This window comes from Pseudorasbora parva, chromosome 2 (genome assembly GCF_024679245.1).
Source record: "Pseudorasbora parva isolate DD20220531a chromosome 2, ASM2467924v1, whole genome shotgun sequence".
Lineage (NCBI taxonomy): Eukaryota > Metazoa > Chordata > Actinopteri > Cypriniformes > Gobionidae > Pseudorasbora > Pseudorasbora parva.
This window is the reverse complement of record NC_090173.1, coordinates 41984330-41999509: the sequence shown is the minus strand read 5'-3', so window position 1 is coordinate 41999509 and position 15180 is coordinate 41984330. Positions and strand designations below refer to the sequence as shown.

General features: G+C 36.8%; 1 long non-coding RNA gene across 1 annotated transcript; it reads left to right on the top strand.

The window, feature by feature from the left end:
• The first annotated feature begins 13728 nt into the window (after positions 1 to 13728).
• LOC137054177 (uncharacterized) lies at positions 13729 to 14920 on the top strand. Its single transcript, XR_010899962.1, has 3 exons — positions 13729 to 14116; positions 14248 to 14418; positions 14528 to 14920. It is a non-coding gene; the product is annotated as an uncharacterized lncRNA (long non-coding RNA).
• Positions 14921 to 15180: the final 260 nt, after the last annotated feature.

Here is a 15180-nt window from a genome sequence, read left to right as displayed (position 1 = left end):
TTCTACTTAGTAGAATGTGGACTATCAAAATAAAGTGTAAACAATTATTTAGCCCGCCCCGCACCACTGTATATATTTTTACAACCCGCAGCCGTGACCATTAAATTGACATACGAGGTCCGCGGGTTATGAGACGACCCGCTCATCACTAGTTCAGGGCTATCATGGTTGTCATGTCAACAAATAAACACGCACATCCCCTGATGTAGGATGACAGAGTTTACGACAGTAGTTGAGGACAATATTTTTTCCCAAATGTAGGGGGACCCCGAGAGCAAAAGTCACCTAGTGCTGCATTAAAAACTGCTGCACATAGATCCTGCCACCAACATGACAATAAGATTGGTCATCTACACAGATATTTTATATTTTAACAAAAATGTGTCATTGATGTGTAGCTCTTTATCATGGGAAAAGCAAAGATCAATGTCTGACAAAAACAATAAGATTTATTGGCTGTGAATTTTAAGAACTTTCTACAATTAAAGTTGGCAACAGCAAATGTGCTGAATTAATGAATCTTGTTTGAGAAACGTAAAATCCTTCAACAGAAAGAGAAGTATAATCCTTGGGTTTGTATTGCTTATTAATTTCAGAGTCTACATCTACAAATAACAACTTTGAAAAGAGCATGCTAGCAAATTAGCTGTGTGTCTGGAGTAAAAGTAACTAATGATACAAAAGCAAGTGGAAAATGACATGTAATAGCTATATAAAAAAAGGCCTTTTAGATTACTTGATTTTAAAAAAAAAGATTGTAAAGAGGTGGATCAAACTATTCATTCTTCCAGAGAAAGGAAAATACAGCTTGCAGCTCATATAGACTTAGATGTTTCTAGATGAAGCCATTGGAGTCTGTTGTTGTTGTTGTTATTGTTGTTGTTTTTTCTCTATAAATAGTGTTGTGAATTTTCTGCAGATACCTCCCTGACACTAATGAGCGATGATTTGAGTTTATACAATGCACATTTCTAAATGATGCCATATGGCATTATCCTTCTTGTCGGATTTCCATGCAACAAATTAGGCAAGTGATGACTTCCATCCAGCTTTTAGAAGCTGCTGGAAAACGCATGAATGAGAGGTGGAACAGATCTGAATATGGTTTGCTGCCCACAGAATCAGAAAAGGGATTATTGTCCCTTTTCTGGGATTTTCTGTTTTTTTGTCAATAAACTGACCTCCATCTAAACATAATGATGATCAATCATAAGTAAAATGTTTTTTTTTTTTTTTAAATAGCAGAGGACATGATGACATTGGTGACTGATGTAATCAGATTTCAAAACCTGAGCTGCCTACAGAGACACAGAGAGCATTTTAAGGCATCATAGCACGCAAATTAATTATGCTACCAATTATAGAATATATCCTTTCAAGGAGACGCAAATCCCAGAATGCACTGCATAGAAAAAGAAAAAAAAACATATCAATAACAATGCTAATGTGTAATGAAAAATACATTGTTTATGTTTTTGGATTTTTCTATTCAGTTGTCACAGCTATCTTTAAATAAACTGTTAAAGCTATACTGTGTAACTTTTTTTGTTTATTCTTAGCTAAAAACACTTTGTTCTTTCAAAAATATGTACTCATTAATGTATATTTACTTCTTTCAAGTAATAAAATATTCTTGTAAGTTTATTATATCCCATTGAAAATACATTTGGGTGAGGGGTTCGAATGCTGGTCACCATTGTTACCCCTCAATCTTGAAAGTACATTAGCCAAAGAGGGACATACCCGTAAATTCAAGCTTCGCCTTTCGCGGTTTAACACTCGATGGCACCGTGTCGAATGTGAAGAGGGGGATTGCTTGAGACTGCTATATGAAAACCTAGTGATGTCGTACAATATACAGAATAATGATAGCACTGATAAAAGTGATTTTAGTAAGATTAGCTTGCATTCGTCTGGGATATTGATAGCTGTTGTTAGCAATGAAATGGTAAAAAAAAAAAAAAAAGTAAAACTATTATTCATTTTACATAGATGTCATAACCTACATGTTAACTGACAAATTAAATAACTGCAAATTATAATAGTTTTCTAAAGTATCCTCATCACTTGAAGGAAAACTCAGACAAAGTCGAACTGGAAGCCATGTTAATCTGGGACTAAATCGGCCACTGTAGGATTTAAAACAAAATCGGAATTGAGAGGAACAGAAACTAATATTCACTCATAACGTCATATACCTTTTCACCGCTAGATGAGGGAAAATATCACATAGTGTAGCCTTAAAGCTGCTGTCCGTAACCTTTTTTGTGACCAAGATTTACAAAAAAAATATATATAATGAGAATGCACAACATGAATCTATTTGTTTATATTGGGACTGAAATGCTGCGGAGGAGCACAGTGAGTCCCTGAGTGACTCGCCATAAAAAATAAAAAGAGAGTAGCTCCATCTGCAATGTTCTTAAGACACATGCGGTTCTGTTTATTAACCGCTGGAGCACAAAATGTTACGGACTGCAGGTTTAAATTAGGAATTAAATAATATATAAAAATTTTATAATCAATCAAATCAGGATTGTCCATTCAATAAATAAAAAATAAAAAAAAACAATTTGTGTGGTGTCTACATAGACTGGGTGTTTATGTAGTGTTCCAGATGGGTCACTTATGATGGTTAGGATCCGATCTTAGAAGCCAGCGGTATAATTAGGCAGTAGGTTTTAGAATAGAGGCATGTATAATTAAAACGTAAAAAGTATAGGTTTTTACAGGGACAGGTTTACATAAAAGCAAGCCTTTCACATTAAAAATATATAAGATGTCATGTTGTTTAGATTTCCAGTCACACTGCTACATTTGATGGAAAAATCAATGTCCGCACTGTAGTACAGTACTCATACAGTAAAATTCCCTGAAAGAGTGCTTTCTGTTTGGGCTTTGTAGTGGCATTCATGTCTTTTTAACATACTTCACATCTTACCATGGCCGCACTTTTCCTGTATCCTAGCAACCAGTACACTTCTTTTAGAAGTGAGAATGCCCTGGCATAAGTGTCTAAATTATTATTATTATTAGTTTTATTTTTTTACCTCCACGATGTCATTGAAGCACATTAACCACTGACAAAGGTCTTTCATTTTAAAAGAATAAGCTCTCAATTCAAGTAATCAGCAGGTAAGTCTTTTTAATTTGGTTCATTTCTTTATTTTCAATTGGAGGTGTCCCTGAAATTAGTGAACTATTAGTAAAACTTGATTAACGTCTGTGGAGGAGCTATGATGTCATATGTGGTAACATATGTGGCATGACTTTGGCATTTGTTTTACACAAAGTAATGTATTTACACTAGATTACTCTTGTACCATTTCTGCCTGGATTTGGCCTACCCAAATTGAAAAGCCTCCCATACACACATACAGAGGTTCAAAATGTTGGTGTCATTTTACAGGAAACCCTACAAATTAATTTTTGAAAGTGTGTAACTCAGGCCCTGTGTGCTCTAGGACCCTGCAGAACGTTTGGCCTGTTTCCAGCATGTATAATTAATTTAATGACACTGGGATATTGCATTTATATCACTGTATATGGTGGTGGGAAGGGGTGGTGGAGAGGGGTAGCAGGGTATAGGGGGGAAAAGGGGGAAACATGACACAGACAAACTCCTTTTTTCCACTATTTTCTGTGATTTAATGGAAATAGCCCAAACAGCTCTGTTTATCGCATCACATACATTTAAGTGATACTTGCTGCACACTGCTAAGTGTTTCTGCCAAACAAAATTAGAACCCGAGGGTAATGCAAATATGACGCAAGTGAGTCCCTCAGATGATCTGGCTTCTTGTTTAAAATAGCAATTTTCTTACAATTTACAAATAGTTGGAAACATTTAGGCTATTGTAAGAAATCAACTGAACAAAATATATAATACTAGCCTGGTGGTTTTATTGATATTTTACTGCAAAAAATATTACTTAGTGCACATTTAGCTTTAATACTCAATACTTTTTTTTTTTTTTTTTGAAGAGAAATTTTTTTCTTCTTTTGGAAGAGTTGGTTACATTTTAGATTAGTGTCCAATTCTTAATAAAACTACATATTAACTCTGACTTTTCCTAATTACTGTTTATTAATGGTTAGTAAGGTTTTTGTTAAATTTAGGGAATGGGTAGGATTAAGTGATGAAGAATATGGTCATGCAGAATAAGACATTAATATGTGCTTTATAAGTATATTATATTATATATTATTATTAACAATCTGCCAATATCCTAATAATATGCATGCTAATAAGCAACTAATTAATAGTGAGAATTAGACCCTAAACTAAAGTGTTAATACCCAAAACGAAGAGTTAATAAGCATATTATAATTGTTCAGCATCCAAAAAATACCTTAAAAATTTAAATTTACATGCTGTATAAACAATATTTCTTACTGTATGAAAAAAAAAAACATCACTTTATTTAGAAATGTCTCCCCAATATGTTTTATTTATGAACATTTAGCTAATTAAAACAGTCTGACCAATTGGTTTTTTTTTTTATTATCATTATCATTTTTTACACACAAGGTACAATTTTTATTGTAAAATTGTAATATGCTGTTAAGATTAACGTAAGAAGCCAGATCGAAGTGCAATCAAAGAGGAAAACCCAGCAGGGCCCATCGTTTGATAATCTCTCCCTTCTTGTTAGTTGATTGAAGCTTCCTGTGAAATCAGCGTGCTGTGCTGTGCTGAAGAGAGCCATGATGCAGTATCTAAAAGAACTGACCTTGTCTGAGCCAATCACTCACAGGTATTGAGTCAGGTTACAGGTGACAGCTGAGAAATGTTGGGGTGGATTAGGGAGGATAAATCTTGGGGTATATTCTCTTCACGTTGACCTCCTGATAAAGGATGGACTTTTGACTCGCAATGGGACTTCATCTCTGGCAGGAAATCTAAAACTGCCTATATACGGCAAAGAGTTCAAATGAGACCTGATATACTTAAAGTGTGTATTTTATATGACTGTATTGTGTCACTGTTAGCATATTAACACTAAAGTCAAGTAATCAAGCAAGTTATTTGCCTATACTGTGTTCTTGGAAGTGATCATGGACAAATTTGGATATATGATTAGTTGAAACTACATTTTTATTATTATTTCTGTGGAAAGGTTTAGTTATTGATCTTTTACTACCTCTAGTGTTCATTTCAGCTGAACATGGCAGTGCATTTTATGTATGGAGGTTGGTAGGTAGAGGCACAATGAGCCTAGGCTAGTGACTTCTGTGGCAGGAGCTCGAGCTTTTTAGACAGATCAAGCACTGCTTTGTAGGTTGTTGGCACTGTGGTTTTGGTCACTCAATGTTATGAACAAAATTCTATACATTTTTCCACTGGACTGTACTTGGCATCTCTCGTTTCTCTCCCCAAATCATCACCCACATATCTCTCCTGGTCAAGAACCGAACATTATTATTATTAATATTATTATTATTTATCTGTTAAAATGATTACTTTTTTCATTTGGTAAATTTCAGAAAAATGTCATGTATAATTGCTGTTTTCAATGAGGACTGAGGTATACACAAACCTGAGTTTAACTATCCTAGAAGGTGATTAAAATGATTAAAGGTAATTTCTGGATTTTGCATGATTTATTGTGCAGCTGCAAACCAGCAAAATAATATACTATTTGGAAACAAAGCAGGTTAATTGCAAATGTAAAGTTAACTTATTACACTGGGGTGTGTTTCCCATGCTCAATGACGTAACTTACTGCTTAACTACCATAGTATGAGGCATCGTTGAAGAAATCAAGTAGCTAGTCACAACTGTTTTCCCAAACAGTATTGTCGCAAGTCTGTCGTTCAACCATGTTGGTTAATGTTGTCACGCAGGTGGTGGAGTAATAACGGCTTTTAATTAATTATTTTGAGATTGAATTCATGCTAGATTTTTTGCTATAAATTATGGACATGGCATCTGAGGACAAATATTTGTTTCTGTTATTTTGCTTCATTTACAGATTCAATCTGTAGTTTTTTTTTTTGTCAAAATTGTATAGGGTCACTAACGACCCGATGTGTGTACGATTGTATTTTTTTTTTTCGCATAATGATAAATGAGTCTATAATCACAAAATAAGGTGCAATTCACCTTTATTCCACAAGGTTGTAATGTCTGATATGCAGTGATGAATTGACGTTTCGCTCATAGTTACCTCAGACAGAAAACGAAACAATAATACTTATAATCTGCAAAACTTGAAATGGCTTGGTGATTTACTGCAGCGAGCAAGTACTAAACACAATCAAATATTAGTGTCACTGTCTCTTGATGATGGATGTGGTCAAGAAGCTGTCAGTGGTCAAAATATTGATTTTGAAGAGTTTGAAAATGAGTTGGAGAATATGCATGAGATCGTGAATATGAGTCAGATGCCGAATGCACTGGTAAACGAGCTCTGACGAGGACATATGATGATGGTATTAAACATCTGCTCAACTGAACCCTTCCAAGCTCCAAAAGGTAACATTTACATTTACATTTACATTTCATAATTTAGCAGACGCTTTTATCCAAAGCAACTTACAAAAAAGGGGAGAGTAATAGAAGCAACGAAACAGACAAGGCCAACAACCTGTAAGAGCTGTAAGAAATTTCAATTAGCACAGTACACAATTTTTTTTTTTTTGTTTTTTTTGTTAAATGTAACGAAATAGGTTTTATTTTATTCTTCTGTAGCTGTTACTCTAACATCAGTAGTTTTATATATTATTGCGACAGTTAGAGGTCTATTCATGTTCAATATAGATCCGGGTCGCTAACGCTATGTAAGAATGTTTGGTGAAACAGTCATGCATTTAAGGGTTAAAACCAATATCTAAAACCAATTATCAAAATAAAACTGATAAAAAACGTAGACCCCAATTTTTTGATAGTGTAGATTTATATGTTGAACTTTATTCTCATACAAAAGACACTGTATTAAGCAGTACATAAAGTTGCTCGCCTTTTGGATGTATCTAGCCGCAGCCGATGTCGATCACATCTTAGGAAATCACATTACGATGGAGCATGTGGCAAGGATCAAGTGACAAACAGGAACACATGACAAAATGTCTGGGGTTATGACTATAACCCTTGTTCCCTGAGAGGGAATGAGACACTGTGTCGTCGAGTGAATGCCCCAAGCGTTACGCGACTGAAGCATGAATGAATTCTATCCAACTCTGATTGGTGCTGCGTCATGACGTTGTAGATGACGGCATAACCGGAAGATACAAAGTGACGCTGCCACACACACACTAGCTTATTTGCAATGAAGGGAGCACTCTGCCCATGATAGGTGTGGAGAAGAGATGCAATGTCTCGTTCCCTCTCAGGGAACAAGGGTTATATAGTCATAATCCAAGACATTCCCTTTATCCAGGGAACTTACATTGCGTCGTCGAGTGACGACACTCTGGGAACGAACTACCCACTATGCCACACAGTGATCACTCTCGTCAAGTTCAAGTTCAAGTTCAAGTTCAAGTTCAAGTTACTTTATTTATAAAGCGCTTTAAGCAAGGTAGAACCTACCAAAGTGCTGAACATGGTCAAACATATAATAAAAACAAAATAATAAAGCATCACATAATTCAAGATCATATCATATCATAGTTCAGATATAAACCGAAAAGCCATAAAAAAAATAAAAAATCAATTAAAAGCCAAGTTAAAAAGAAAGGTTTTTAACCTGATTTTAAATTCCGATACAGTAGAGGCCAATTTAATTTCGAGGGGTAACTTATTCCAGAGAGTAGGGCTGGCCACAGGCAAAGCACGATTTCCTCTTGTCTTTAAACAGGCTTTTGGAATATGAAGCAGAAATTGATCATTTGATCGAAGGCTCCTATTTGAGCTATACAAATGAAATTGAGTAGATAAATATGGGGGAGCGACATTTTTTAAAGATTTGTACACAAGTAACAAAATTTTAAACTCAATACGGAACTCTATAGGCAGCCAATGTAACAATCTTAAAAGAGGTGTAACATGATCAAATTTCCTATAGCCCTTTAAGAATTTTGGCTGCGGCGTTTTGTACTAACTGGAGCCGAGAAATTTGAAACTTTGCGATACCATAATATAATGAGTTACAGTAATCCAGCCGTGATGTAATAAAGGCATGGATGACAGTTTCAAGGGAACGCTCAGAAAGAAATGGTTTTATTTTTGAAAGAAGACGGAGATGAAAGAAACTAGAACCAACAACTGAGTTTATTTGTTTGTCAAATGACAGATTCGTATCGAATGTAACCCCAAGATTTCTAACATGGGTAGCTGTAGTAGAGCAGATTTGCTGAAGATCAAAGTGGGGGTGTGCTTTGGCATTGGACCAAAAATCATGATTTCTGTTTTATCAGAATTTAAAAAGAGGAAGTTAGAAGAGAGCCATGATTTTATCTCATTTAAACAGGCGTACAGGGTATTTAAGGTGTTTACGGAGTTTTTCTTAGACACAGGCAGATAAATTTGCAGATCATCTGCGTAACAATGAAATGATACATCATACTTCCTAAAAATAGAACCCAAAGGAAGAAGCTATAGGGAAAAGAGCATAGGAGATCAAATCTAGCCCTGAGGAACTCCACAGGTTACATGCCCCAGAGCTGAAGAGAAACTACCGATTTTAGCAATGAACCTGCGATTTGTCAAAAAGAATTTGCACTAGTGTAGGACTTCACCACCTAAACCAACAAAATGTTCTAATCGAGAGAGGAGAGTTTCATGATCTATGGTATCAAAAGCTGAAGATAAATCTAACATAACCAAAATCACAGAATCACCCAAGTCTGTAGCCATTAAAACATCATTAAGAACTTTTACTAGAGCTGTCTCAGTACTATGTAATGCTTTAAAGCCTGATTGAAAAATCTCGTATATGTGATTATCATCTATATAAGACTGAAGTTGACTAAGCACAATCTTTTCCACTAGTTTAGAGAGAAAAGGCAACACAGAAATTGGACGGTAATTTGATAGGATAGAAGACTCAAGATTAGGTTTTTTTTTTAAAATAGGAGTTACCGTAGCTGTTTTTAAACTATTAGGGATTTCTCCAGATTTTAAGCATTTATTTAAAAATGTGACCAGCTCTGGACCTATTACATCAAATATTAACTTAAAATATCGTGGGTGAATAAAATCATAAGAAGAAGGAGATGGTTTTAAATTTGCTACAATTTCTTTAACTGTTTCCAGGGAAATAGGACCAAATGTTGACCAGCTGTAAGGTGGAGCAGCAGTTATCAGGTGTTTACTATTTGTAACCTCAATTTGGGCTCTCAAAGTTACGACTTTGACCTCAAAATAAGACATGAAATCATCACACAGAGCAATAGATGGATTATGAAAGTTGTTAACAGGAGGATTCAATACAGAGTTTATAACAGAAAATAGTATTTTTGGAGTGTGATGATGTTTCTCGATGAGATTTGAAAAATAGGCATTTTTAGCCCTCTTTACTGCATTCTGGTATCTGGTTAAATAGTCTTTAAAAATGTCATAAGACACCTGAAGTTTATTGTTTTTCCAAAATCTCTCCGCTTTTCTACATTCTTTCCTCAATGAGCGGATATCTTGATTGATCCAGGGCTCAGATTTGGATTTTGGTTAAGGTGCAATAGAGTCTAATATCTCAGTTCAAGCACTGCTTAAAGTAGAAAAGTGTTCTTCAGCATCAAGGACAGACAAGTAGGATTCAATTGCAGGTGTAGAACAGGATTCCTTGTAACATCGAGTGAAGTCCTCAGTAAAAGAGGGGGTATAAACCTATAAACCTCTACTTAAGTCTTTTCTGATTTGGGGAGGAATTGAGGGAGAGTCCAGTTTAAAAACAATGGGAAAATGATCCGAGATTAGAGTTTCAATAATTTCAGTATCGTCCTAGTGTGAAGCTGGGAGACCAGGCACACTTAGGACACGAGCACTCGGGCACCAGGCATCGCCGAGAGTTGCAGACTGTTAAAACGTATGAAGGTGTGTGGGGTGGCCCACTCAGCCACATCTCAAATCTCCTGAAGCAAGACGCCAGAAAGCAAGGCCACCGAGGAGGTGGCCCTCACAGCCATCGGTGAAGGCAAATTGTGCACCTGATAAGCAATGGCTATAGCCTGGACAATCCAATTGCTGATTGTCTGTTTTGATGCAGGCAGCCCTTTCCTGGGTGAGCCAAAGCATTCCAAAAACTGGTCTGACTTCCCCCACTGGAAGACCTCTCCAATAAACTCTTAAAGCTCTGACTGGCAGAGCAGGTGAAGTCTTCCCTCTTCCGTGGTCATGTGAGGTGGAGGATTGGAAGGCCAGAAGAACCACTGACTGTGCCACATTAGATGACACCTTTGGCACATAGCCCTGCCTAGGATGTAAGATGGCCTTCACTCTGCCAGGGGGAAACTCCAGGCAGGTTAGCGTGACAGCCAAGGCCTGGAGATCCCCCTATCTCCTCAGAGAGGTGATAGCAAGGAGAAAGGCCACCTTGAGGGTCAGGTTCCTTGCCTCGGCCGACTCCAGCGGCTCAAAGGGGACCTCAGTCAGCCCTTCGAGCACCACTGCCAGGTCCCAGGTTGGGACTCTACATCGTAGTCGAATCCGATAAGACTCCGAGAAACGTAGTCCTCTAGGGAGGCGTCAACACGCTCCGTGTTCAGCCCCAAGCACCTTATGTGAGACAGGGCGACATCTTGATGCCGTAACACCATCTCTCACGACTGGGCTAGTATCAGCACCAATCAGAGTTGGATAGATTTCATTCATGCTTCAGTCGCGTAACACTGGGGGCGTTCCCAGAGTGTTGTCACTCAACGACGCAATGCGAGTTCCCTTAATAAAGGGAACCAGGAAACATGATTGTGAAAACCTGTAAATAAAAGACATGAAGCATGTCTAAAACCATTACAATTTTATTTTATCCTTTTCTTGACCATGTGACTAAACCGAAACATTAGACATTCAAACAAATCAGTCAGCCAGTTACAACTTCCCCCAATGTACTAAAGGTGCGACACATTTTGACCTACAGGGCTTCAGCATCTCTTTGTCTTAAGGAATTCCAAATCGTCATTCTGGTTAGAAAGATGGTGGTTGAAAATAGTAAAGCAAATTACTTTGTTCAATTTCAAATATTTCAATTTCAAATATATTTTTGAATCTACAGTAACACTGATCATGGTAATGGTGAGTTTTTGTTTGTTTGTTTTTTGTCTTTTTTGACAAAATGACACTCAAACTAATCAATTAATCTTAACTTGGGTTTTCTGAGTAAACAAGGTCTAGTATGTGGACAGTACAGTGACTGATCACATCAAAATTTTTCAGTTGGCCGAATTGAATTTCTGTGAATTAAATTGCATCAATTCACATAATTAATTAATTAAAAGGTGGCGGATCATTTGCATCCTTCTTACAGCAGCTGGAATGTAATAAAACTTGTAATTCAGAAAGTTCAAAATTACAGCCATCGTTGACAACTGGTGTGTTGATGGACAACCCACACATACACCTCAAAACAATTCTTCCACCCTGAGGAGCCATGCCAATGCACAACCAACGTAAAGAAGATAACTCCTCAAATAACTACAATGTCAGGGTTCAAACAGAGATGTGGACAAAAAAGGTCAAACATACTCTAACATCAGACTGCAGCTTTAACAACCCAATGCAAATGACTAATTACTCCATATTGCCAGATGTGATTGAAAGTAGTGGAGAGAAATTACTGCCATTTTTGCCTTTCTCAGCTGCCTGCTCAAGTGTGAGATCTGATATGTTTGAATACTGCAAAAACGGCACTGTGTTTGCTGCAACAGCTAACACCCCTGATATTTTACAGTGAGTGAGCGCAGAGAGGATTTCCAGGTTTGTCATGTAGTGTACCTGGTTTAGCAAGACTCTTATTTGCTAAAACATGTCATGTATCAGCCTTTGTAACATTTGACGGCAACGCTAGCTGCTGTTTATATTTGGTTGTCTGGGCCCTGCACAAAAAGCAATAACTAGTTCTGCACATCACTGTATTTTACTAAAGGAGAGCCAAAGGGGCGTTTAGTATGTGTCTCCTGCAATATGCAATATCTCCATATGTAGGAGAAATAGTTGTTTATATTCTTGAGCCTGCTTTTATGCTTCAAACTATATTATTTATGAAGTGATATTGTGCATTAAGTGTACTGTGATCATGATGTAGTGATAACCTGCATCTGAACACTGAGCAACTTACTATACATTATGGATGAAGAAAAGAGCCATTGAAAATCTTTCGAGGGTAAAGTGGAGGAAAGAATTTCTCTGATCCGCTGGCAATTGGACTTGCATATGTGAAGATGCTGAGGCTGCAGAGCTTCTATAATTAACAGAGAACCAGAAAAGCTATTATTTTTGTCTAAGAGATTTTTGTCTTTGAAGCTAGAGATACCATGTGAATAGATGAAATAGCTGACTATTATACACTGCATGAAAAGTGGGATTTTCGTCAGTAAGCGGCACTGTAGATTGTCGTGGAAGATCAGGTTTACGACTGTACACGGCAGTTTGCAGGCGACACCGAAAACTGCCGTGAATTGTCAGAAATTGACGTGGGCCTTGCTTGGCAGTTGTCCCCCCCAAGACCCCCCTTCCCTTAACTCCAGGGGAGGCTTTAACATGTAAATGAACATGCTGTGAGCTATACAAATGCAAATCAGGGTAGCAGGAGTTTTAACCCATGTGACATTTTTCTAAAAGGTATTAACTTCCTTCTAAAAAAAATCTCTTAGATAGATCAGGCTCAGTATAGCCTAATTGTAAAATCTTAAACTTAAGCTTGAATTTATATATTTGATGAAAGTATTCTAGATTATTTATTGTGTCATTTGCAATCAGTCCCCGTGAATTCAGTGCGACTCGCAATTTTGTCCAATCACCGCAACTTTTACCAATCATTGCGGTCTCCTGTTAATAAGCGGCGTCATACATCAGCAAACTTTATATATCATATATCATTGCCTGTCAAAATTAACGTGTTAACGCAAATTAATTTTAAGGGCACTACATATATATATATATATATATATATATATATATATATATATATATATATATATATATATATATATATATATATATATATATATATATACATGTGTGTGTGTGTGTGTATATATATTTTTGCTCACCGGCCACCGTGGCTAGTGGTTTTCCAAAGTTACTAGCCACTCAGCATTTTCACTGGCCACAATTTTGCTGTTTGGAAATTACATTGTATATGTTTAAAGTTGACTTTGGCATATATAAATTACTTGATTTTGAATCATTTTACTTTATTTAGAAGATTTAAAACCCTTTCAAACTTTCAAATGCAGAATGACCCCCCAAATCTTGTATATCAGCTGGGATGTGCAGGTGGGCAAGGGGTGGGCAATATAATAGATTATAATAGAATATAATAGGCTAATATGAGAAAGGTAATATGACAGGCTTTGAGTTATTTTAGTTAGGATATATATATATATATATCTTTTAAAAAATACCCTAAGCAAATTACAAAAACAATAGTTGTTAAAAATAAAATAAAAATTCCGATACTAATACGACACAATGTAATTTATTGAATGTAATTGTCATTGGATACGACTTTCATCGAAAAGAATGTAACAAAATGTGGGCGTGGTCTGTGTTGTGAAATGAAACCACATTAAAAATTCCCTTAAACTGCGTTTGAAACATACAGCAAAGCAGCGACAGAGGAAAACAGAGCCTGATATTATGCAAACATTTACCAATAATGTGGAAAGCGTTTTAAATCTGTTCAGTGGAAAATCCGCTGTGACGAATCTGTCCTCGTCTAACATCTGCTGTAAATCCAGGTAAAACTAGCTGCGTGCACGCGCCCGTCCCCAGATAACATGATCCCCAGTTGATCCGTAACACCGGCGGGAAGAAACAGCTGAATGCAATCAGTGTGCTATCTCGTCAGCTTGCTCAGTTTGCTGCCGATTTTAACGAGCAGTTAACTTTAGTAATCTCCAGGTTGCTGTCCATAGATGATAGGTTGCTTGCTTTGGAGTCGAAAAACTGTGTGGAAGATACTAACTTTAAGAAGAGAAGACGAGTGCCTAAGAGAAGACCAGTCCTAAGATTGCGGTAAGACTGTTATCTAAGCTAAAGTAACCTAAAGCAAAGCTTTTTAAGTAGCACAAGCTGAAATTAGCCTTGTAAAAGAACAAATGTAAGTTGCTTTATAAAAGTGTTTTCTTTTTCTGGTCATTTTACAGGAAGCAGTACGCCGTCTTCACAACTTCGTCATAACACTCATTTAATTGTTTTCCAGCTGCATGTAAGACATAGAGACAGTACGCAGGAGCTTCAGGTACAAACATCCAGTTCTTGCATCGCAAGCAGAAGCTGTGAAGAGTTCAGCTCGGAGTCGATTGAGAAGAAAGAGGGTAAGATTTATTAGATTAGATCCGTTTTTGGTCAGTGTGGCTATTTTTCAGGTGCATTTTACGCAGTACATCGCGCAATACTGATTGTCTTTATTGTTTGTTTTTACAGCTGCTACAAGCAAGAAAGAGTGTGTTAGCTGAGGATGAGGTGGGCCTTTGGAAGTGCGCTACCATAGACCTGATGTCTGATGAGGAAGACGGCATCGTTCGCGCGGTGTCTGGATGGACTGTTCGACCAGCCAGGAGCTCGCCGAGCTCTGTGCCACGCTGCAATCGAGATTAGAGGCGATTCCAAAGAACAGGGCAACGCACGACAGACGTCTGAAAAATGGACTTAAATCAGACAGAATGGCGCTAGTTACCTACAGCTCTGAAGCGGAAAACAGAGACTTCATGGTGCTGTAGGATTTTGGGCTTCTCGTGAGCTTCCTATTGTTGTGTGGGCAGATCTCACACGTTTTGCATTTGGTTGTGTGTTTGTTCTAATAAAGCTCTTTCTGTGAATAAACTGCACGTCCCTGGCATATTTTCCTTTCCTCAATAAATGAATGTCCTTGATGGTTATAATAGCGTAGTCCATAGGATAACAAGGACATGAATATAAAACATAATAGCATATCACATGAATATGAATATATACAATTAAAAAATAATATGCAAATCATAATTTTATATATATATATATATATATATATATATATATATATATTTGTGTTAAATTATTATAATTTGGGGGTTTAAATTTATTAATTTATTACCCAG